Genomic DNA, 17,574 nt, shown 5'->3' on the forward strand with positions numbered 1-17,574 from the left:
TGAACACAGTAAAACATATGGCTTCGTTTGGCAAATTCATCAAACAGACTCGATTATTGCTGACGGCCCCACCACTTAGAGACCCAGTCAATTGCAAGTCTGCTTGACGTCTATGGATTTTAATTATTGCCTTCTTTTAAATGCTGTTATCCTTTTTACAACTTTGTTATATGTTAAGGTTTTATGTTATGGTTTTAAGTAACCAGCAATAAAATATTCATTCATTCATTCATTCAATCATGGATAACCAATCACGTTCACAATTTACACAGAGAGCATATGAACTTTAGCACTGATCAGTAGTGGTAAAGTGCCCAGAGTTCTAAAGCCAACAGCAACAGGTCAGGAAAAAATAGGAGGAAAAAGCTAAATGTTTGGGGATAGCCCTGCAAAAAGGGCCAATTCTAACAACTGTGGACTGCTCGTGGTCACTCCCCATTGGTATGTTAAGGTGTCTTGTGTGTCAGAGAGTGTGCGATTTGCCAGGTTGTCACCACTAGGTCTGTGCACCATTACAGCAACGATTATACGCTCCTTCGCTGCTTAACCTGCGAGGATGTGGCCTTATGGCCAGAGCTGCCGACTTTGGAGTTGGGGAGCCAGGTTTGAGCTTCGAAGTCAGCTCAGCATTCTGTGATTCTGGTCAAATCACTTAATCGCCCTGTGTCTAAAAAAAATAAAAAATGAATGTGTGGGTGTGTAATGGTGCTCATGTAAAGCGCTCCAATTCCTTTGAGTCGAGTCTGCGCAATATAAATCTGAAAAAAAAAGATTCAATGCATGACCTCCACAACTGTTCATCTTTGTCCTTTCATAGAAACGCAACACGTACTCACAGGTAAAGCAGCAGCGCTATACAAATCCTGAATGATTGATTGATGCTTAACTCCCCAGCCATTCCCTATAAACAACCCCCCCCCCCACATACACACACACAGCTCCTCAAACAAATTCTGCCTTCACTCCATAGCTGGCTTGCTACTGTCCACTCTCACTTTTCAGGTTACCGTGCTCCTGTGCCAGACCCTTCTAACTATCCATGAATTTCCACTCAAATGAACTATGCGTTATTGTACAGTAATCGCCTTCTCCCTTGCTAGCACTTAGCCCCTCTTTCTCCTATTTTGTACCATCAAACCCCCATCACCCTAAAATATTATCTGTTCTCGCGGCCGCCGCTTTTCTCCACCTCATTTTGTTTCTTTCTCGTCCACCGCCCCCGCCCCCGCCCTATGGTTATAATAAAAGCGCGCTCGCGCAGAGGCCAAAGAGAGGGCAGGACGGCTGCCCAGTTCCGGGCACTGCTGGAAAACTGGGGAAGTTATGGGCTGCACAAAGAACCTCTGGAACGGCCTGCCCGCCGTCCAAATTTTCAATTGCACTCTCTCTGCAGCTACTTGCGTGTGGCAGCGGCAGCATCTTTGTATTATACGAACAGTCTGCTCCGTAATCAAATACCATCTGTCGCTACATCTGAACTTGTTTTCAACATCTGTGCGTTCTGGTCTTAACAAAGCTTTAAAAACCAATTCAAAAAAAAACTTTCACAGATCACTGACTAAATATGCGCGCTCGCCGTCTTTCATGTTTGCTTAAATATTTCTTCTGTGCCCGCGTTCCCTCGCCGGGGGTAGTTAAGATGTGTACCCTAGCCGCCGTTTCAAGGCCTTTCATCCGAATGGGCGGGAGCAACCAAGTGTGAAAGAGGGGCGCTTGCTCGGGCACCGAATGGAGACATCGTATTCTTTCCCGGTGCCAATACAGCCCCTTTCCTGCCAATGAGAAAGCCGAAAGTTGATCAGCAACCATACCACAATTACTCAAAATGACACTACAGATGAAACGGCAACCGAGGGGAGAATCAACGGCGCGGCTTATGCGCGGCTTAAGTGTGTTTGAACAAATGGCGAAGTTAAAAAAAAAGGAGCGCGAGGGCCCTCCGGAGGATGCGCGCGCGCAGTTACGTTGCACATGCTTCAAAAAATGTGAAGCACATCTTTACGGAACTTCTGGCCAGCCCACTCGCAGATGTTGACCGCTTTTGCTTATGTATACATCCGTCGCAGAACACTAAAACAGAGATTGGGAATTTTAATTTAGTCAAGGCAGTTGGTCTAAAATGACGGCTTCTGCGGAAGCCATTAAACAGAGCGGCCTAATGAAGTAGAGTCCTGGCAAGCCAGCCAGCAGCGACGAGTGTCTGCGGCTTCCACAGCACAGTGCTTGGAACGGGAAGCAAGCGCTAGGACGTGAAAGGTATATAGTGCAAGTGAAATGACAGCCCCCCGGCGAAGTCATGCCTGATTTTGTGTGAGGGAAGGTGTAGGAAGGGCAGGTAGGCACAGGTAGTGCTTGGGTTCTATGAAATTAAGAGTTTCATTTAAAATGGCGCGGTGTCATGCACGTCTGATTGTTGCTGGAACAGGCGCGAGCTGTTCGATAACTGGTGCCACGGTAATGATCTTCATCACACAGTCCCTGGGAATTGGGTCCCGAATTTGGAGATGTAATTTGGCATCGTCCTCGGCACTGGAGTGGATTAGGGTGTCAGCATTACTGATGAGCTGAGCAGGCCAGTCCAGCCTAAAGAGCTGGCTCTAACTTTTGAACATGCCTCTAACAGGTTACCGGTGTGGCCTATTCAGTCTCCATGTTAAGGATGACGAGCGCCACAGTACTTATTTCTTTCTGTTTTTGGTAAACATCTTTATTAGCTTTGTATAAAAACCTAAGTGTAATCATGCACAGTATTATCATGAGAATCGTTACATACATGATATGCTTCCATAACTCAATCATACATGAGCCACTTACAAAGCCAAACAAATGTGAATCTTGAAAATTAACAAAGTGGCAAAAGTTAGACACTTCTTGTAACTTCATCCGTCTGGCCTTTGCCAGTATTAAGAACACGTGTATCTCATAACCTCAGTCGTTGGCATGGTCAACAATGAACCCACAGGTGTAGGGGAGTAGCCCACATGTTGTGTAGCGGGTCTCGTGGCTGTAGAAGAACTATAGAATATTGAATAACTTGATAAAACAAAAAGTATATATACATCCTCTGGTTCCCACGAATAATGTATAACCTAGGTCATGTTCATTTGTATATCAAACGTTCTTTTGCCCGAGGATTCTAAGCATATCATATTTTAGCCTCATCTAATATCGAGTGAGTCTATATTCTTGCAAAAAACTTCCCTAGTATCTCTATATATTGGTCTCCTATATACTCTCTTGTTCTGTCTCTCTCTCTCTCTCTCTCTCTCTATATATATATTACCTACTGGCGGTCGCCAGTAGGTAGTTATAGTTAGGACCCCTTTTCCATAGGAAATCCGCAACATTCTATTTTGATTAACTTTGGCGCCGGTTGACGAATCCTCGCGAATTTCTCAAAATAGGTGGGGCGCTACGCTCCGCTCCTACCCTGAAAGTCTCGGGGGGATTCGTCAAGCGGGGGCTGAGATAAAAGGGGGGTCCCAAAACGCGTTTTCCCCATGCATTTTTCCATAGGACGTTTAGAACGAGCTACAGCCCGAATGGCTGAACAGAATTACTAGAAATTTGGCAGAGAGGTAGTCCTCAGGTCAAGGAAGTGCCTTTTGTAGGTTTGGTGTAAATCTGTTCAGTAGATTCTGAGAAAATAGCCTTTAAATCAATATATATATCTGAGCCCGCTTACGGTACGCTTACCGTAAGCTTACCGTACGCGTACGGTGGCGTGCGCGAGCGCGATTCTGATTGGCTCTTAGATCTTAGTAAACATTCGAATCGGCCGAAACCAGGAAGCGGCGGCCGCCATTTTGTGTATTTCACTCTGAAAAAAAAGAGTGAAAACAAGAAAAGGGGGCAATGAGGAGAGTTACAGACCCCCTAACATTTGTAAGGGGGTCAAAGAAGGACAGAAAAGTACAAAAAAAACATTTATTGATTTTTTTAAAAATCACGGTGTACGCGTACGGTAAGCTTACGGTAAGCGTACGGAAGAAAAAATAAATAAAAAAAGAAATGAAATGCAGATTTAAGAGTTTAGATATTAGGGAGCTCTAAAAAGAGCTGTTGTGTTTATTAAGTCATTTTGTTAGTGGTACCTACAAGTAAGTACCGATGCAGAGTCTAAGGTTCAAAAGGAAGACTCTGTTCCCTTCATCATTGAAGTGCACACCATCTCCTCTATAAATGTCTTGCATGTCATAACGCAAGTTGTTGTGGTAAATGGCACCCATACCATAGTCACGGAGGAAAGCAGAAACAGATTTGTTGACATGCTTTCTTGCTTTGTCAATCTGCGGACAGAAATGATTGGACCAGTTCCATTTTTGCCTTTGGCATATGTTGGAAAACACAAAGGCAGTTTTAGGGAAAAGTGAAAACAGTTGTGCAAAGGTGTCCTTCATAAGCATTTCCAGACCTACCCCAGTCAAAGTGCCTAGGTCATTGCCACCACAGTGCACTATTATGAGGTCAGGGTGTTGGATTTGCATGAAGGATTTCACCAATGGCATCAACTGGTGCCACTTTAACCCTCTCTGACCAATCCATTTAATGTCTACATTTGGCAAATCAAGGTCTCTCACCATATCTGTTTTCTCTGCAAACTTTTCACTCCAGAAGACATAGCTGTGCCCTACAATCCACACTGTGAACATCTTCAAAGGAGATCTGGATGCACTCAGGAGGTGTCTTTCAGTAGAATGGCAATATGAAAAGAAAGACAGTTTGGAAATGGAGGCATACATATTTTTTTCAAAACAAAAAGAACTGATTGGCTGTTTCATACCATTCTAGAATAAAAACTAGGCTGTATGTGTAAATTAATAGAAGCATGTTTTGTATTGGTACAGAAAAATGTGTTACCAAAGAACAGTACTATGGATTTGCTGTTAGGTTTGAAAAGTCAAGCACTCTTGCTCTGTGGAATTGAAACATTGTGTGGCGAACTTCTGACCTAACTCCACACAGCAGTGTTCCATGAGCTGTTGCTATGGTAGCAGGCAGAAGTCAAGTTGGGGGAAGGGTACTAGGCAGAAGTCAAGTTGGGGGCAGGGTACTTTTGGAAAAGGGTTGGTTTTCAACCAATAGAAATGTGTGATTACATTTGAAAAAAAGGGGGAAGCACTGAGATTTGAAACTTACATGTATATGTGTGGAAAAATAGAGGGAAAGTTTGCCATTATCTGGTTCTGCTGAGAGGAGAGAGGTGAACACAACAGAGATCCTGGCTCTGATAATCTGCTGTTTGAGTGCCACATTTCTTTCACAACTAACTAATTTTAAAGGTGAGGATAGAGTTTGAGAGGAGATGTATATGGTAAATTAAGAAATGAATAATAGAAATGAAAATTCTTTTTGTTGAAGTTGCGTTTAGCATTTTCTGTTTTGGGAGAAATTTAAATGTGAGGAACATGTAAAATAATATGGACTATGTTTTCACAATAAATTAAGGTGTACTGGAAAAAAAATAGAATAGTTTAAGGGTTTGAGGTTGGACTCAGTAATGCAAATACATTCAGCATCACTAAGGCTGGTTGCCCTTGCTGGAATGTAGGCAGCCACCCAGGTTACACATGGTGGTGGTCTGAAAAAGCAGTTTGGACATGTGCATTTAAGAAAATCAAAAAAGTGGTTTCATAATGTGTCAGTCTGTAAAAGTGATTTTCACTTGCCCAAAAAAAAAGAGCAGTAAGTGTGCTTTCAAATTGGCAAAGAAATTTCGTTTTGGGACTAATGTGAAAACATGACTCTGTGTGCAAAGAGGAATTATAGGCAGAGATTTATTGCGTTTTTTTCTGGTGATTTCACAGTTGCATTAGTAGGAAAAAGGGGGAGCGATTTTTTGGGGGAAGAAGCAGACTCTTAGCACACACCCATGTGCTTGCCATGTATAATCATGCACAGTATTTACAAGCGAGTGGGGTTTTCAGGTTTCAGTCTGTAATGCAAATACATTCAGCATCACTAAGGCTGGTTGCCCTTGCTGGAGTGTAGGCAGCCACCCAGGTTACACATGGTGGTAGTCTGAAAAAGAAGTTTGGACATGTGCATTTAAGAAAATCAAAAAAGTGGTTTCATAATGTGTCAGTCTGTAAAAGTGATTTTCACTTGCCAAAAAAAAAGAGCAGTAAGTGTGCTATCAAATTGGCAAAGAAATTTCGTTTTGGGACTAATGTGAAAACATGACTCTGTGCAAAGAGGAATTATAGGCAGAGATTTATTGCGTTTTTATTTGGTGATTTCACAGTTGCATTAGTAGGAAAAAGGGGGAGCGATTTTTTGGGGGAAGAAGCAGACTCTTAGCACACACCCATCTGCTTGCCATTAGGCCTGGGCCAAAATTCCGTTCCGTTCGCGGAAGTTGCGATATTTTGGCATTCTCGCGTTCCGCGGAAAGCGCGAAAATGTAAAAATTTCCGCATTCCGCAGCTTAGCGATAATTTTTTTCTTGCTCGCGCTGTAAAACAATACATTCTCGCGCGCGCGCGATCGCCTTACCTGAATCCCTGCGTTCTCCGACAAGTTTTCTTGACCCGGTCGCGTTCTCCACGAGATGTTGGATTTTGGTAGCCATTTTGCGCTGTCTCGCGAGAGTTCGCGGCCGCATTCAAGTCATTTTTCACGCGATCACGTCATTTGTCGCGCGATCAGGTCTTTCTTCTCGCGATCATGCACCGCGCGAGTATGAGAAGATTGAGATCTCGAACATGTCATTCTACATCGCGAGCCAGAGAATGAGGACGCGGGCACATGAAATCGAACGCGAACAGGAGAAAGAGACCGCGAACACGTCATATCCAACGCGACAGGGACAAAGAAGAGAACGCGATCATGTCGTTTTCGACACGCCGGCGGAAGTAATGTGAAGCTGGAGAACTCAACAACGTAAAATTTACAATTTGGAGAGGAATATCGGCTCTAGCAGCATGAAACCATCTGCAAATACTGATTTTGGATGAAAAGAACTCCTTACATTCACATTTGGCTTTCCTTTTTTGTGCAAGGACTCCAGGAGTCATTTTTTTTTTACAAAGTGGAGAGAGGGAGGAAGTGACACAGATTCTCCAACTTCCTGTTCCTGTCCAGCAGGCTCCTCCCAGTGCTTTGTCCATCTCCTGCTCATTCTGCCTTTGGATTTGGAGCTGGAAAGATCTCTCTTTTTGTCTGCTGCATCATTGCAATTGGATTTCAGGATTTTTGGAATAGGATATTTTACAAGTAAGTGGTTGTTGTGTTTGATTGTGGGCATTGCAGTTGTTGTGTAACTACAATTTATTTTTGATAATTAATTATCATCATTCCTTTTTTTTTTTTTTAATTTATTTTAATTTTGTGGGTTGTAGTAGTAGGCCCGAGCTAGCCATGGGCATGGCCTCATGGGTGTGTGTGTGCATGATGAAGCAACTGTTCCTTTTGTTTTTTGAATATATTTCATTTTCAATCACATTTAGGGCATGGATGGCATTGGATTGAGTTGGGGAAGTGTGTTTTTTGGGGTGGCCTTGCTGATGTTGTTGGGCCTGGACATGTGGCTGGTGGCCATTTTGAGGCCTAGGCCTGCAAGCTTGCCTGGCCTTGTCTGCCAGCAGGCCTGCTTTCATCCACTGCTACCAGAGCAGGTAGCCACAGCTTTAGTAATCTACTGTTTTCTGTGTGCTCTGTTGAATTTAGACATCATTTTGGGCATGGATGCCATTGGATTGAGTTGGGGAAGTGTGTATTTTGGGGTGGCCTTGCTGATGTTGTTGGGGCTCTCCATGTGGCTGGTGGCCATTTTGAGGCCTAGGCCTGCAAGCTTGCCTGGCCTTGTCTGCCAGCAGGCCTGCTTTCATCCACTGCTACCAGAGCAGGTAGCCACAGCTTTAGTAATCTACTGTTTTCTGTGTGTTCTGTTGATTTTAGACATCATTTTGGGCATGGATGGCATTGGATTGAGTTGGGGAAGTGTGTATTTTGGGGTGGCCTTGCTGATGTTGTTGGGGCTCGCCATGTGGCTGGTGGCCATTTTGAGGCCTAGGCCTGCAAGCTTGCCTGGCCTTGTCTGCCAGCAGGCCTGCTTTCATCCACTGCTACCAGAGCAGGTAGCCACAGCTTTAGTAATCTACTGTTTTCTGTGTGCTCTGTTGAATTTAGACATCATTTTGGGCATGGATGCCATTGGATTGAGTTGGGGAAGTGTGTATTTTGGGGTGGCCTTGCTGATGTTGTTGGGGCTCTCCATGTGGCTGGTGGCCATTTTGAGGCCTAGGCCTGCAAGCTTGCCTGGCCTTGTCTGCCAACAGGCCTGCTTTCATCCACTGCTACCAGAGCAGGTAGCCACAGCTTTAGTAATCTACTGTTTTCTGTGTGTTCTGTTGATTTTAGACATCATTTTGGGCATGGATGGCATTGGATTGAGTTGGGGAAGTGTGTATTTTGGGGTGGCCTTGCTGATGTTGTTGGGGCTCGCCATGTGGCTGGTGGCCATTTTGAGGCCTAGGCCTGCAAGCTTGCCTGGCCTTGTCTGCCAGCAGGCCTGCTTTCATCCACTGCTACCAGAGCAGGTAGCCACAGCTTTAGTAATCTACTGTTTTCTGTGTGCTCTGTTGAATTTAGACATCATTTTGGGCATGGATGCCATTGGATTGAGTTGGGGAAGTGTGTATTTTGGGGTGGCCTTGCTGATGTTGTTGGGGCTCTCCATGTGGCTGGTGGCCATTTTGAGGCCTAGGCCTGCAAGCTTGCCTGGCCTTGTCTGCCAACAGGCCTGCTTTCATCCACTGCTACCAGAGCAGGTAGCCACAGCTTTAGTAATCTACTGTTTTCTGTGTGTTCTGTTGATTTTAGACATCATTTTGGGCATGGATGGCATTGGATTGAGTTGGGGAAGTGTGTATTTTGGGGTGGCCTTGCTGATGTTGTTGGGGCTCGCCATGTGGCTGGTGGCCATTTTGAGGCCTAGGCCTGCAAGCTTGCCTGGCCTTGTCTGCCAGCAGGCCTGCTTTCATCCACTGCTACCAGAGCAGGTAGCCACAGCTTTAGTAATCTACTGTTTTCTGTGTGTTCTGTTGATTTTAGACATCATTTTGGGCATGGATGGCATTGGATTGAGTTGGGGAAGTGTGTATTTTGGGGTGGCCTTGCTGATGTTGTTGGGGCTCGCCATGTGGCTGGTGGCCATTTTGAGGCCTAGGCCTGCAAGCTTGCCTGGCCTTGTCTGCCAGCAGGCCTGCTTTCATCCACTGCTACCAGAGCAGGTAGCCACAGCTTTAGTAATATACTGTTTTCTGTGTGTTCTGTTGATTTTAGACATCATTTTGGGCATGGATGGCATTGGATTGAGTTGGGGAAGTGTGTATTTTGGGGTGGCCTTGCTGATGTTGTTGGGGCTCGCCATGTGGCTGGTGGCCATTTTGAGGCCTAGGCCTGCAAGCTTGCCTGGCCTTGTCTGCCAGCAGGCCTGCTTTCATCCACTGCTACCAGAGCAGGTAGCCACAGCTTTAGTAATCTACTGTTTTCTGTGTGTTCTGTTGATTTTAGACATCATTTTGGGCATGGATGGCATTGGATTGAGTTGGGGAAGTGTGTATTTTGGGGTGGCCTTGCTGATGTTGTTGGGGCTCGCCATGTGGCTGGTGGCCATTTTGAGGCCTAGGCCTGCAAGCTTGCCTGGCCTTGTCTGCCAGCAGGCCTGCTTTCATCCACTGCTACCAGAGCAGGTAGGCACAGCTTTAGTAATATACTGTTTTCTGTGTGTTCTGTTGATTTTAGACATCATTTTGGGCATGGATGGCATTGGATTGAGTTGGGGAAGTGTGTATTTTGGGGTGGCCTTGCTGATGTTGTTGGGGCTCGCCATGTGGCTGGTGGCCATTTTGAGGCCTAGGCCTGCAAGCTTGCCTGGCCTTGTCTGCCAGCAGGCCTGCTTTCATCCACTGCTACCAGAGCAGGTAGCCACAGCTTTATTGATCAAGTGTTTTCTATGTGATCTGTTGAATTTTTAGACATCACCTTCCTGAGAGTGTAGTGTGGCTGTACACAGTACTAGTAGTATAACATAGCTCTAGTTAAAAAAAATTCATAAATGGCTAGACTATCTTTTGTTTGCACTAGTACAGTACTAAGTAACTGAACCACAAAAACAAATGCAACATTTCACTGATGTTCTTCTCCTGTCTTCTTTGCTTTTAGGTGCACAAAAGACAGAGTAGGAGGTGTCATCGGCATCACCTGGCTACCCGTTGTACTGCCAGCCAGACAGAAGTCCTGCTGCGCATCACGCCCACGTGTGACCAGAACTTGTTGTGCATCTGCCTCCTGCCTGACGTCGGAATAAGATGGCCCCAAAGAAAGGTACCAGGTCCAGTACCAAGAAAGTTGCTGGTGAGAAGAAGGAACAGAAAAAGGAAGTGCCATTAACCACGACTGGTGGTGTGCCGGCCAAGGTTTTTTTTGGCACCAAAGCGTTGTCCGGGAACCAAGCTGGGAGCAGCACAGCGGTCCAGCAACCCCACCAACCTAGGCCCAAGGGCTTTACTGTCGCAGAGGTAGCCAGTCTACTAACGGGCAGCGATGTTGAAGAAATGTCATTACCGCAAAGTAGTACACAATCAAGTTCAACGCAGGCGCAAACTCAGCAGATCAGTGTGCAGCCGCCGCAACAAGAACAGCAGCAGCAGCCGGCGCAACCAGAACAGCAGCAGCAGCCGGCGCAACCAGAACAGCAGCAGCAGCCGGCGCAACCAGAACAGCAGCAGCAGCCGGCGCAACCAGAACAGCAGCAGCAGCCGGCGCAACCAGAACAGCAGCAGCAGCCGGCGCAACCAGAACAGCAGCAGCAGCCGCCGCAACCAGAACAGCAGCAGCAGCCGCCGCAACCAGAACAGCAGCAGCCGCCGCAACCAGACCAGCAGCAGCAGCCGCCGCAACCAGAACAGCAGCAGCAGCCGCCGCAACCAGAACAGCAGCAGCCGCCACAACAGCCCACCATAGTAGTTGTTGCTCCTGACGTAGGGGCATTTCAGGAAATCGAGCTTCCTGCAGACAAAGCGGAGCGAAGTCAAACCACTGTTTCGGAAGATCTATTGTCTTCCAGACCACCAGCAAGGAAAAGGAGGCTTAGTCCATCATCTTCTTCTTCAAGCCCCGCTTCTGATGATCGTGATGACACTTGGGTCCCACCAGCTCGGTCTGAGAGTGAAGTACGCCACAAGACATTGCTTCTGAAAAGGAAGGTCCCAGAAAAACTTAGAGTTATGGAGGTAGATGTAGAAGAGGGGGGTGATGATGTTGATGAAGACGAGCCAGTCATCACGCACATTACTCCCGCCCCAAAGGGATTGGAGACCGACATTCTAACCCTATCCAGAAAGGCTGCTACTGAGCGGGATGTAGCACGGATCTCACCAACACTGGTTACACCACCACTACCTCCAGCTACCATATTTTCCAAGGCCCGGCAGGGACCTACATCCAGCTCAACCACCTCAGTAGGAAGTGGTAGTAAAAGTCACAGTGTAGGTGGACAGGGTCACATATTTTCAAGGACCCCCTCAAGTTCATCTGGTGTTGAAAGTGGCACATCCAGCAGTGCCAGAAAGTTCTCCTCCCCAGTTTGGGACTTCTTTTCTGTTAGCGCCAAGGAGGAGAACATTGCTATATGCGCAATTTGTCGGCAAGGTGTTCGGCGTGGTAAGCTTGGTACAAACTATGGTACCGGAGGACAAGCAAGTCATCTCAGAATACACCACACTATTGTGTGGGAGGATCACCTACTTAAGTTAAAAGAAAGTAGGAAAACTAAACCCTTTGAAGTTGGTCAGGAATCAGGGAGCGATATTATTGTGGTGGCAGGTGAAGAACAGGGAGGCATTTCTAGCCCTGTCTTCAGTAGTGCAGTCACTGCAGTGGTAACGCCCACATCCTCCTCAGTAACATCAGAGTGGCACCGCAGTAAGAGCCATACTCAGAGTGTGGGTGAGACACCAAGGCGACCGGCGGCGAGTACCTCAATGAGACAATCTGTGTCGTTGAGCCTTAGTGGGTTAATGGCACCACTAAGGAAAGTAAGCCAGCCTACCATTGACAGCATGTTTAGGTTGGAGGGGCAGTTCCAACGCAACCACCCAACGGCACGATTGTACAATGCGAAGCTGGCTAAAATGTTAGCGCTGGACCTTCTTCCTTTTTCATTTGTGGAAGGGGTGGGTTTCCTTGAATTTGTGTCTGCCATCTGCCCGAAATGGAAAGTTCCAAGCCGGTCCTATTTCGCAAGAATTGCTGTTCCGGCACTACATCATGATGTGCTGGAATTGGTTGGACAAGCTTTGCAGAAGAGTGCTGTGCACAATATCCACCTGACAACAGACATGTGGACCAGTTGCCAAGCCACAGATTACATGTGTATCACTGCACACTGGATCTCTTTTGTGGGGGTTAAAGATCAACTATCTGCACGAGGTGTTGTTGACACAGCTGCGATTTTTGAAGGTACTCGGAAACATGCAACTGTAGCCATGTTCGCCATGGAGAAATCTCATACGGCTGAAAACATTTTAGAAGAGTTTCGCACCAAGGTTTTGGAATGGCTGCAGCCCAGAGGGCTTGGTATTGGTTTTGTTGCCACAGACAATGGCAGTAATGTACTTAAGGCCATGGAACTTGGTTCCTATTTCAGGGTTCCGTGTTTGGCACACTGCATAAACATTATAGTGCAAGACTTTCTGAAAAAAGAACCCATAGTAAGCAATTTACTGTCCATCTGCCGAAGAATATGCACTCATTTCAGCCATTCTTTTAAAGCTCGGAAGCAGCTGAGGATCCTCCAACGTGAGCGTAGGGTGCCAGTCAAGGCACTCATCCAGGAGGTGGCAACACGTTGGAACTCAACGTATTACATGCTTGATCGTCTGTACGAACAGCACAGGTCACTCAATGATTATGTCTGGTACAGAAGCAGTGATGCTAGTGTTAAAGGCATGACCCTTCAGAGGGAGCAATGGACCCTAATTCAATGCCTGACTGAGATGCTGTCTCCTTTTGAGGTCTTCACACGTGAAGTCAGCAAGGAGGACTGTACAATGGGCCAAGCGATCCCATTGTTGCAAATGCTAGAGCATGAGCTGAATAATGTGTCTGAATCCTACAAAGGTGTAGAGGACAGAAGGCAAGCCCATGACTTGGTGGAGAGCTTATCCAGGCGCTTATCAGAAAATGTAAGGATACAAAATAAAATTTTGTCACAAGACCATTACATTTGTGCCACAATTCTGGATCCACGTGCAAAATTAGGACTATTCCTTTCTTTTTCCGACACTGATGTTGCCCGCTACAAAAGTTGTATAGCTGAAGCAGCCATCAAGTTTGAAAACGAAGGGCTGCTAATTAAAAGCCCGCCACATCAACCCACAACAAGTACTGATACTGAAGCAGGCCATGCAGAATCAAGTGCAACTTCGTCGGCTGAGGGCAGTGCGGTTGGCTCACAATCGCAACACTCACCATCACCATCGACTACAAAAACAATAACTGGATCATTCAGCCGAGTACAATCATTATCAGATTGGTATGTAAAGATGGGCCGTAAGCACAGTGCTGATGCACAGAAAAAACAGCACAAAAGCTTACCAGCAGCAACCCTGAACATTGAGCGGATGGTCCAGGCCTATCTGGACGACCCAACAGAGGTGTACGTTGATCAAAACCCAGTGCAGTATTGGTATAGGAAAAGGTCTGAATGGCCACAGCTCAGCAGGCTGGCAATAAGCTATCTGGCTTGCCCTGTCGCAAGTGTCTCTTCCGAACGTGTTTTCAGTGCTGCTGGTTCCATTGTAACCTTGAGAAGGACCAGTCTATCTCCCAAAAACGTGGAGAGGTTAACAATGATCAAAATGAATCAGCACTTCATACCACCGAATTACACAATGCATGAATCAACAGAGGAAGATGAGGACAGCGGCTCAGGTGACGGAAGTATTGTGTCAGATGATTACCTACTACTGGACGATCCCCCAGAGTTTGAGGACGAGCTATACTTCCCTGACAATTAGGCTCGCACTTACTGTCTTCCTCCCTTTTTTCCCCCTTTGTTTGTGTCTGTTGTTCCGGTTATAAACTTGTGAATCGCAACCAATGCATTATCACCGTCTTCTAATCTTCTAATTTAAGATACAAGTTTCAGTTGTCTGCCATTTGACACTACAGTCCTCAGAATCCAGCTCCTCCGCTCGATCATACTGCATCTCCTGGTCAATTCCATTTCCCTCATGAATGATGATTGGATGATGGTAACAACAAATTCAAACTTTCCTCGTCCTTCCAAAACAAGTGGACCATGAATCTGATGACTTCTATAGCTATCCTCCTTCAGAGCCGAGAGAGACTGGCCATTAACTGAAAATAAGATGCAACAGGTAATGATTGATGCCATGCATTGTCCGCAGAAAAGCAGACTGAGTGATGTAGATTTTGTTGTGTGTGTTGCGCATGAATGAATTGATGTAATTGTGCACTGCCACTAATCAACTTTCTACAGAACACACTAGTAATTACTAATTTTCCTCTTCTGGCAAACAAGAAATGTGTACTTCTCTCCTGCATCTTGGTGATACATTGCTTTTAATTCAATACAGGAAGGGCACTCACTCAATCTGCGCAATGCAAATGACTGTGACTTAACAGCACCGTCCATCATGATGATGGCGAAAGAGACGGCCTGCAGCGTTAACGAGATGAGATGCAACAGGTAATGATTGATGCCATGCATTGGCCGCAGAATAGCAGACTGAATGATGTAGATTTTGTGGTGTGTTTCGCATGAATTGATGTAATTGTGCACTGCCACTAATCAACTTTCTACAGAACACACTAGTAATTACTAATTTTCCTCTTCTGGCAAACAAGAAATGTGTACTTCTCCTGCATCTTGGTGATACATTGCTTTTAATTCAATACAGGAAGGGGACTCACTCAATCTGCTGCGCAATGCAAATGACTGTGACTTAAACAGCACCGTCCGTCATGATGATGGCGAAAGAGACGGCCCGTTAACTTAAGATGAGAAGTAACAGGTAATAAATGATGATAATTAATGGCATGCATTGGACACCTGACTCTGAGCTATTGATCTTTGTGTTTGCGTTGTTTGTTGTGCACAAAGTGAATGATGTCAAAGTGTACTAGTGTTAATCTATCTTTCTGTACACAATAAAGAATGACTCAAGTCAGTAATATTTATATTTCTACTCTTGTTGTGTTCTAAAAATTACACTTGTACTGCAGGCCGATCTTCAGTCAGTAGAAGTATCAGAGCTGATGATGAAGTCAGGAGGATGTTTCATGAGTGGCATAAAACGGAAAAGCCTAAAGGTAAACACGTGAACCACAACCACAGCACACCCAAATGTCTGTGTAGAAGTTGAATAGAGTGTAGCGGTGGGATGACTGCAGTGCATTGATTTTACTAACTTTAACTGTAAAATGCTATGTCTGTAATGGATAATGTGCTTTGCGTTTGTCCAACTCTTTGAGAGAAAAAAAAAAAGGACTCTAAAGTGTTAACGTAGGATGTGCTAATGGTAAGCACTGTGGGCCTGATCTCTCCTGTTACTGTTGAAGGTCTATGCTGGAAACAGACTACAGTAGAGATGATGCATATGCATACATGCCACCTCGGAAAGTGTTCTTGTTGCACTACACCATCACTTGTGCATTTGTTTTCACTTTCTTTCTGAATATCCCCTTTGGTTTTCAATCTAAAATTACAGGCCGGGCCTTGTCCAAAACTTTGTAAAACATTACAATGCATATTAATTACCTTACCAATCAATCACCTTTTTATTCCAGCCGGGCAGTGGCGAGTGGTGAGGCGACACACCCAAGATTGATGGACGAGAGGAGCAAGAGGAATGCCGAGATGCAAAAAACCAGTCCACATTTTTGACCAGGATAAGACAGTAACAGTATCCACTTTTCACTTCTTTTAAATAATTTGATTAATATCTTGTATACATTCTTTACAACAGTGTGTTCTTGGAGTTGTTATTATCAATCATCATTACGTTTGCTCTGTGTTTACGATTCTTCACTACCAATATTTAAAATTTCTATTTGCTATCTGTTAAAGTTTTAAGGCCGGAACAGAACAAGAAATAGAAGTGTATGTAATCCGGGTCTCATCATGCATGCATTTCCTTTTTTATACCTTAACATATGGAATGGATATGGTATGGTAGTCTTCAATGATTGTCGTTTGTTTGTCTATGTATGCATACTGTTTTTCTATGTCAAACCTTTCCCAAAATCCCCCTTCCCATCCAATCAACGGACCCTAACCCTCTTCCCCCGGGCTGTGTGACTTATTGTCGAGGTGTAACTAAATTAAATGTACACCAATACTTAATCACACACTTGCTGGGGCGGATGTGGTGAAAGCAACACTACTTCAATTTCAATGCAGAGCGATGATCTTCTTCTGCTTGCCCACCCATGAGTAGGATATTTCACAGGTTATTTTATTTAACAAAGGAACATATACCTCAGCATGAATTGCCGGCATTGATTTGATTTGTTTGTTGTCATTCCTCATATACAGCACTAACTGTTAGACTGTAGGCATAGCCAAGTCGACAAAACTATAGTTTGTAACTCTGTCTAGTAGGCTATCCTCATAATATCCAGCATTCATTTTTTTTGTCAAATATTTGAGCATATAATTGTTGCTCGGTAAATTCTGTGATGTACTTCATTCAACTACTCCTCTAACAGTCTCTCAAAGGCGATTGACTATCTCCTTTTCTTTTTTTGGAAATGCTGCTACCCTGCCAGTGTATACTACTACTATACTACCACCACCACCCCAATCATGGCATGTATGAAAAAGGAAACCATCTTCACCATGCAGCCAGTGCTGTGCCACAGTTGGACATAAACATCAAGCACCGGTAAGAGAGAAGTTTGGGGGAGGCAGAATCAATAATGGACATGTTGTCAATGATGTCAGTTTCAAACACCACTCCAAAGAATGCATAGTAGGACCAGTCAATGAGTGAGGTGTGTCGCATCTATCTGTTTGTGTCTTATACAGTCAGCAAATTATTGAAATCAAACACACGCTATGGGCGGCCATGCACCAGCAAAGAAACAGTGTGATGTAAAACAGTTACCCCACCTACAAAACATTAACAACATTGCATGTAACATAGAAAAATATATTTAATTGACCCTAACAAATAAACTAAACCCACAAAAGCTGACCCACCCCCCTCCCTAACCCCAACGACTGTCCATAGAAATAGAGAACGCCCAAACGAGTGAGGAAACAAACAGGAATTAAAAAAGGGGCAGTGACAGGGACTAACTGGTGGGGCGGGACTGGAGGAGGACACGAATCTGGTCCTCTAAATGGGCGACGCGGCATCTAAGGCCGCGGCAGTTGCAACCACAGTGGGGGGGGGCACCGGAGATGGCACGGTGGCGGCGGGCAGCCGCCAGACGGTGGCGCCGTACCGCTGGAGGGCGGTGGCTGGGGCCCGGGGCACTGGAGGAGGCTTCAATTGCTGCTGCACTCTCCTCCTCCTCCTCGGCTAGGACCCCCAGCCG

This window comes from Triturus cristatus, chromosome 6 (assembly GCF_964204655.1).
Source record: "Triturus cristatus chromosome 6, aTriCri1.1, whole genome shotgun sequence".
NCBI classification, from domain to species: Eukaryota; Metazoa; Chordata; class Amphibia; order Caudata; family Salamandridae; genus Triturus; species Triturus cristatus.